Consider the following 8,822-nt stretch of genomic DNA (forward strand, 5'->3'; position numbering starts at 1 on the left):
CTCCCTCCTCCCTCCCCCCGATGACAGGCAATCCCATACATTTTACATGTGTTACAATATAACCTAGATACAATACATGTGTGTAAATACCATTTGCTTGTTGCACAATAATCATTAGATTCCGAAGGTACATGTAACCTGGGCAGACAGATATTAGTGCTAACAATTTACATTCACTTCCCAGTGTTCCTTCTCTGGGTGTAGCTACCTCTGTCCATCATTGATCAACTGGAAGTGAGTTGGATCTTCTTTATGTTGAAGATATCCACTTCTATCAGAATACTTCTTCATACAACAATGAAGTGGACAGTGATCTTCTGGTTCTGTTCATTTCACTCAGCATCAGTTGATTTAAGTCTCTCCAAGCCTCTCTGTATTCATCCTGTTGGTCATTTCTTACAGAGCAATAATATTCCATAACCTTCATATACCACAATTTACCCAACCATTCTCTAACTAATGGACATCCATTCATCTTCCAGTTTCTAGCTACAACAAAAAGGGCTGCCACAAACATTTTGGCACATACAGGTCTCTTTCCGCTCTTTAGTATTTCTTTGGGATATAAGCCCAGTAGTAGTACTACTGGGTCAAAGGGTATGCACAGTTTGATAACTGTTTGGGCATAGTTCCAAATTGCTCTCCAGAATGGCTGGGTTCTTTCACAACTCCACCAGCAATGTATTAGTGTCCCAGTTTCCCCACATCCCCTCCAACATTCATCATTATTTGTTCCTGTCATCTTAGCCAATCTGACAGGTGTGTAGTGGTATCTCAGAGTTGTCTTAATTTGCATTTCTCTGGTCAGTAGTGATTTGGAACACTCTTTCATATGAATGGGATATAGTTTCAATTTCATCATCTGAGAATTGTCTGTTCATAGGATAAGACCATTTTTAAAATTTGCTTCTCTTAAAAGAAAATCTGTGAGTTATCATTTTATCTAGCTCATATTTCCAATTTATAGAATTTGATAAATGGCTCAGTGGATAGATCACCTGTCCTGGTGAGTTACTTAACCCCAATTGCTTTGCAAAAAAATTGAAAAAAGAAAATTCTTCATTGACAGATCACATCCAAACAGGAACCATATCACCATATCATACTTCTCTAGATATTAATCTTCTCCCTTATTATTATGCATTTCTCATTTGATGTGTATCTTTTGTTTTTTTCCCAATAAAATCCCAATAGTATATGAGCTTTTCAGGGCAGGATCATTTCTTTTTGTCATTGCATTTCCAGCATCCAGCAGAGTAGTTGACATAATGGTGTTTAATAAATGCTTGTTGAATACATCTCATTTTATTGATAGATTGTAAATGATGTTATGATCTAGTTATTCTAGTAGTATGCTAAATTATGCTATAGTACAAAGATTTCACTTGGAGCACAATTTAAGCTAATATTTGTAGATGCTTTTAAAAGCTTTGTTTTTTAACATCCTCTGTCTTTATCACTACTTTCCTACCACACCAGAAGCTGATTTTGCAGTTGTTTTTTTTTTAATTTTGTTTTGTTTTGTTTTTTTGAGTCATTGATTCAGAGATAGAAAGGACTTAAGGTACCATCAGATCTAACCTTTTAATTTTACATTTGAAGAAATTCAGACACTAAGAGGTTCACTCTTATTCAGTGTCACACAACTAAAAAATGTTGGAGACAGAATTTGAGCTAGAGTCTTCCCAACCCATAATCCATAGATTATGCTACTTTTTTCATAGAAAACACTTCCTCCAGAATATTCTGAAATTCAAATTCATGAATTTGAGTTCACAGAAGATTTCAGGGTGATACTCTGAGAGTTTGTTCTTCCAAAATCCTAGCTCACAAACCTCAGAGCTTCAAGAACTTAATTTAACTTCAATAATTAATTGACACAATTTTCTCAACCAAAGTGATTTATTCATCTGGTATAGCATGAACATCCATCCATACACTTGAAGTGTATTTTTCCCACAAAACACAGAATATCAATGGAAAGGGCAAGCACACACTTGGAGTACACAGCAAATCTCCATTACTGCAAAAACTTTTCCTTCCTCTTTTCTTTTTGTTAGTGTGATTAAGGGTGAGATGGGAGATGGGAAGAAGGAAGGAAAGGTAGAGAGAGAGTCTCTGCAAGGTAGGTCATAACACTTATTTGGGCTTCCTAGTCCTGCTTCTCTCTGCAGCTGAGACTGTTGGATTCTCTCTCTAGATCTATTCTGTCCTGAGTGAAACATCTCTTCCCCAGCAAGCTGTTGTTCTGCAAGTCATTTTTGCTTCAAAGAAAAGGCAAAGAACCATTTCCTCACAAGGACTATTTGCTCCCTCCATAGTTTTTTCACTATCAAAGTGATGTGGTTTGAGGGCCAACATGATGTGAGTGCTGTAGACACCAGATGATGGTAGGCACCAAAAGTTGGGGTTTGGTCTTATGAAGTATTCACAATGGCCATTCTCTTTGGCAAAAGGTAGATTTACTTAGAGAGGAGGTTACAAATAAAATGAAGAGATACAAATAGACACAAGAATAATAAATATGAAAGAGTTGGGAGAGCATATGTAAGTTCCTCAGTAGACTTCACAATTATCCAGTAGAAAAGGAGCACCCCACAAGTTTGGGGCATGCCCTTAGCTGTCAGACTAAATCCTGAAAGGGACTTAACACCCTAAAAGAGTTAGCTGTAAGGAGGAGAAGTGGGGTTGGGAAGCAGAGTGGAGTTAGAGGAGATACCATGGGGCATGGGGGTAGGGTGGGGTAAGGAGAAGCAGAGTGATGTGAAGAACTGACCCAAAGGAGGGCAGCAGCCATGGGATTATCTCTAGGTAAATTTTTTAGGAAAAATTTAATTTTAGGAATGTGACTAGGATTTCTAACAAGGTGTGGCAAGGTGATACTGCTCAATTCCTTTACAGAGGGGGGGTTGACATAACTTGGATTTCAGACAGGAAGATCTCCCCAGAGAGTGGACCACAGAGTTAAATTGATCTCTGTCAGTGCTTTCTTCCTGCCTGTCTTGAGGATCAATTCTTTAGTTTCTCTCAGGGCCATTCAGGACTTCATCAAAAGCAGACTCCCTTGATTATCAGGAATGTGTTTTTTCTCTACTACCTTGAAGAGCTAACTAGCTGGCTTTTCAAAAGTCACCAGAGGCATGGCTAATCTTTTAGAAGAGTCATGGCTAACTATCTCATAATTTCATCAACTTTGAGTATTTCTTTACTCTTAAAGGTAAAAATAAGTATAAACACTTCATTGCACTCCCTTTACAAACTGTGAAAATGTTCTATACCTATACCAAGATGCAGATTAGGGCTATTTCAAAGAGGCAAAACTTCAGCCACCTCATTGTCTCTTTAGCCGACCTATTTACATACTATAATTTCATCAAGTGGTACTCAATTGAGCAGGATTCCCTTGGTCAATCTCCTTACTGATTTCAAAGATCAAAAGATTCATTACTTCAAATAGTAGATCATTGCAGGGTCTGTATTAATATCTATTAGTGAGAGAACTTAGCAGAATTTATCTAGAAACTCCATCATTGTCACAGTCAGTTTTATCAGAGTTGGGATTTTAATCCTGATCTATTCTCACATTAAGGCTGCCCTCCTTCTGGCTCTCCCGTGTGGACTCTCCCATGAATGACTAATTTAAATATCTACATAGAGAACAGGAAAAAAAAGAGTTTTTTTATTAAAAACAAAATCATTCTGAATTAAAAACCACATAGAATGAGCATTTACATGTTTTAGAACAAAAAAGATTATACATAAAAAAATACTATTACATATAACTTACTTTTTTGAAGTCCAAAGCTCTTCTGATTGTCTGGGCTTCCCCTCTCCCCACCAACTTTCCTTTTGTTCTTTCATCTCAATTAAAAAAAGATGTTTCAATGATACATTTTTCTTTCCTTTTTTTCTCTTCTTATTTTTCTTTTCCTTGCTACATATCCCTTCCTATATTCTCTATCCATATCCTCCCCAAATAAAAAGTTCTTGTAACAAATACACATAATTAAGCAGAACAAATTTCCATGTTGCCTGTGAGATTTTTTTTAATTTTAAATTTCATTTTAACTCTTATTTTGTTTTTACAATTAATAAACATTTCTTTTCTCTCTTCCCAGTTGAAAAAGAAAAAGGGAAAAAAAAAACATACTTATAACAAATATGTATAATCAAGCCAAATTAATTCCAATATTGATTGTGTCCAAAGATGTATGTGGTTAGTTCTCACTGGTCCTAGAATCAGTGGTTGGTTTAATATATTGATTAGAGTTTTCTGGTTCAACTTAGAAGTTTTCTAAGTTTCTCCCTGTGTTTTTTTATTTGAGCCAGTCAGCTCAAATGGCCTAGAGAGACAACTGATTGTTTAATATTCCATGTAAACATTTATAGAGCCTTTAGCTGGAATCAGGCTTCACACACTTACAAACTGTAAGACCCTGGGCAAGTCACTCAACCTTGCTTGCCTCAGTTTCCTTATATGTAAAATGAGCCAGAAAAGGAAATGATTACCTTCTCCAGTATTTTTCTACATATCATTATTTGCTTAATCATTCCAAAGTAGAGAGACCTTTTAACTTTCTAGTTCTTTGCACCACAAAAAAAAGGAGTTGCTCTTAATATTTTGGTACATATTAATAATTTTCCTCATTGTTTTATTTCTTTGGAACTATAGACCTAGTATCTGGACTGAAAATGAATATGTGTAGTTTTATAATTTGAAGTGCATGGTTCCAAGTTGATTTCCAGAATGGATGAACCAATTCACAATTCAATCAACAGTACATTAATGTTTCTGTTTCCCTGAAGTCCTCTAACAACTGTCATTTTCTGGTTTTATTGCCTTTACCAATCAATCTAATGAGTATGATGTGTAAACTCAAAGTGACTTTCATTTCATTTCATTTCTCTAAATTCAATTTAACTTAGAGGTCTCAGATTTTTTTCCCATCTGGGCAGAGAAACAACAATAAGAGATTGGACTTCCAGACTGAAGGTTGGAAATATAGGCTTTGCCCTGAGGCACACTGGGTTTGTGGGACCTAGTCCTCTGGCTTCCTAGTGACTGTATAGTCTCTGAATAAGGGTATCATGGTTCAGAATAGCCCTCAGTACTTGGAAGGATCCATGGTTTGGGCATGAAGACTTTCTGAACTATGGAATTCTTAATAAACTCAGATTAGGCTAGAGGCCAGGAGAAAGAAGGAAAGCTGCTATCTCAACCTTCAGGACTCCAGAGAAACTGGGAGGAAAATTATCTGAATCAATCCCAGAATTTCATATTTTCCTTAGCTGAAAGCTTCAAAGGGTTCCACCATCCTTCCAGTCAGTCAGGTTTGCAACATTTGCTTCTTTCTCAGCTTCTCACTCATCCCATATATTCAATCAGTTGTTAAGTCTTCTTGTCTTTAATCTTCAAGACATCTCTCAAATGTAAACCTTTCTCTGTTATACAGCTGACAGACTCTCATTACCCCTCTCAGTCATCCCTGATTCCTCATCTGTTGTCTGCTGCCAAGGTCTGTGGATTTCACCTCTACAAAACCTCTCGTTTTTGCCCCCTTCTCTCCTTTCATATGGATGCATTTGTCATTACTTTATCTCTGATTACAGCAGTAATCTTCTAATGAGTCTGCCGGCCTCATATCTCTCCTCATTCAATCCATCTTCCAACTTGATCTTTTTGAAGCTCAAATATTTCCTTGTCACATATTTCCTCCCCACACACAACTCATCTCATAAATTACAATAACTTTTTGTTGCCTTCTGGATCAAATACAAAATACTGTATCATTCAAAGCCCTTCATTACTTAGCTCTATCCTATCTTTCCAGGCTTCTTCTTCTTTTTAAAAAAAAATTAATTTTTTTTTTGATACACATTGCTTTATGAGTCATGTTGGGAGAGAAAAATCAGAACAAAAGGGAAAAATCACAGGAGAGAGAGAAAGAAAAAAAAAATCAGAGAAAAAAGTCAACATAGCATGTGTTGATTTACATTCAATCTCCATGGTTCTTTTTCTGGATGCAGAGGGTGTTTTCTATCTAAAGTTCATTGGGTTCTCCTTGGATCACTGAACCACTGAGAAGAACCAAGTTTTTCATAATTGATCATGCACATTCTTGCTGTTACTGTGTACAACGTATTCCTGGTCCTGCTTGTTTCACTCAATATCAGTTCATGTAAATCATTCCAGGCCTTTCTAAAATCAGATTGTTCATCCTTTTTAATAGAACAATAATATTCTTTTATCTTCATATTCCACAACTTGTTCAGCCATTCCCCAATTGATGGGCATCTACTCATTTTCCAATTCTTTACTACCACAAACATTTTTGCACATGTGGGCCCTTTCCCCTCCTTTATGATTTTCTTGGGATACAGACCCAGTAATGGCACTGCTGAGTGAAGTTTCCAGGCTTCTTATGCCTTACTGTTCAACATGAACTTCGATCAAGTAACACTGGCCTCCTGGCTGTTCCATGAACAAGGCACTCTATTTACTGCAGGCATTCTTCCTGACAGTCTACAATCCCCAAACGTTCTTTTCTCTCCTCTCCTCCTATTGTTGACCTTTAAATCCCAATTTAAACCCTACAGGAAGTTTTTCCCAACCCCTCTTAATTCCAGTGACTTCCTCTTTTCATTATTTCTATTTATCCTGTACATAGCTTGCTTGTTATATACTTATTCTCATGTTATCTCCCTGTAGGACTGTAAGTTCTTTGACTGTCTCTTGTACTGTTTGTATTCTTAGCGCTTAGTACAGTGCTTGACATTGGTGTTACAAACATACATTAATAAGTGTATAATTATACCAAAGTTCGGAGGGAGGCAAATATGAATTCCCAAATTTCCGGCAGTTCTGGAGCATATGTGGAGAAAGGAGAAAGATGGTGTTGGCTGGTGTAATGGCGTTCAAGAGAGGCAAGCTCAGGAAACAAGTGCTCTTGGTCTCAAATACAACCATGTGACATCGAAAAGATAAGAACCTAAGTTTCTGTTCTACCTGTCTGAGGTGAAAGTGGCACTTCGGTTTCTATTAGTGCGTCTGCCCCCAAACCCGATCTAGTCTACATACCCACTTTGGGAGCAAGGGCACTAAGAGTTCTCCAGCCTCTCCGAAACACTTGAATACCAGAGGCTTGCATAGGAGGATGAAAGGAGATGAAAACAGAAAAAGGACCCGAACATCAACTCCTGCCGAAACCCGGGATCGAACCAGGGACCTTTAGATCTTCAGTCTAACGCTCTCCCAACTGAGCTATTTCGGCACCTGTTCCATGCCTTTTTTCAAGCATGTGTCCTCTATTCTAGATTTGAAGAATTTCTGAATGAGGGTTTATTTTCTGAGTTAAGGGAATTCTGGGACTTAGTTTGTTGTAAAGGCTCAAACGATATTATTCATCTAGGAAAATTCATAACTTTTTTAATAAGGCGATTTATCGTGAACAGGAAACATAGGCATCTGGCATACAATTTCTGGGAAGGAAAATGCTATGCTTTTTTTTTTTTACTCGTTTCAATTGCGAATACGGCTAATCATGTCCAGATAACAAGTAAAAAAAAAAAAGAAAGAAAGAAAGACTTGGGAGAAGAGGTTCAATCCCACACCTCTGCAAAGAGGGAGAAAAGGGCATTTTTCTCGATTTGGGAAGGTTGTAGTGCCGGAGTAATCCCATGTCTTCTCTCTGACCTCAGCGAGGTGGAGCAAAAGGTTGGACCCGACTATGGCTGATTTTGGGACTGGTTCAGATACTCATTTCTAAAGAATATGAATTTCTTGAACAAGATCACTTAGGTGTGAAATAATGGATTCTTTTTGACCTTGTCTTGATAAACATCCCCCCCACAATTAATTGAAAGAAACTATATATTTACCATATATTTGTAAAAATTACAACAAGAGGATTCTGTCAAGGATACTGAATTGGCAATTGATTCGGATCTCCAAATATTTCCACCAGCTGATTTTTGGGTCTAATAAGACAAACTTCCATAATTTAAATTTAAATTCCTACATTAGGGGTAAAAAAAAAAAAAAAAAAAAAAAAAATCTGCACAACTATAGACTAGGGTACATAGAACCAGAAGTTGAAGCATAAGATAGCCTGCGTTTTAGTGATTGCCAATTGAGTCAATATTGAATTGATACCATTGCAACCAGTGCTAGCCATACATCAAAGAAGTCAAATAAAAATAAAATAAAATAAAATAAAAATTTTGTTTCCAATATGTTTATAGAAGAACTATTAAAAACTTTTGATTGATATGCTTTATTTTCACATTACCATCATTTTTCCAATATAGCCTTTCTGTTTTCCTTCTTTCTTTCTTTTTTGTAAATCTTTTTATTTTTAAAACATATGCATGTATAATTTGACAACATTGACCTTGTATAGCCTAGTGTTTAAATTTAATCCTCCTCTCCTCCACCCACTCTCCTAGATGGCAAGCAATCCAATTTATGTTAAACATGTTAAAATATAGGTTAAATCCAATATGTATAAACATATTTATACAATTCTCTTACTGCTCAAGAAAAATCAGATTTAAAAAAGAAAGTACATGAGTAAGAAAACAAAATGTAAATGAACAACAAAAAAGAGTGAGAATGTTATGTTGTGATCCATATTCAGTTGCCACAGTCCTCTCTCTGGGTCTAGAGGGCGCTCTTCCTCTCATGATCATTGGAACTGGCATTAATCTTATTATTGGAAGCAGTCACATTCATCAGAATTGACCATCTATTCTATGATATTGATGTTGCCATGTACAACGATCTCCTGGTTCTGCTCATTTCACTCAGCCTCAGTTCATGTAAG

At 36.6% G+C, this 8,822-nt stretch overlaps 1 non-coding gene across 1 annotated transcript; it reads right to left on the minus strand.

Moving 5' to 3' along the window:
- Window positions 1-7,198: 7,198 nt before the first annotated feature.
- TRNAF-GAA (transfer RNA phenylalanine (anticodon GAA)) lies at window positions 7,199-7,271 on the minus strand. Its single transcript has one exon. It is a non-coding gene; the product is annotated as a tRNA-Phe (tRNA).
- Between the last annotated feature and the right edge of the window lie 1,551 nt (window positions 7,272-8,822).

Source organism: Sminthopsis crassicaudata, chromosome 1 (genome assembly GCF_048593235.1).
Source record: "Sminthopsis crassicaudata isolate SCR6 chromosome 1, ASM4859323v1, whole genome shotgun sequence".
Taxonomy (NCBI): domain Eukaryota; kingdom Metazoa; phylum Chordata; class Mammalia; order Dasyuromorphia; family Dasyuridae; genus Sminthopsis; species Sminthopsis crassicaudata.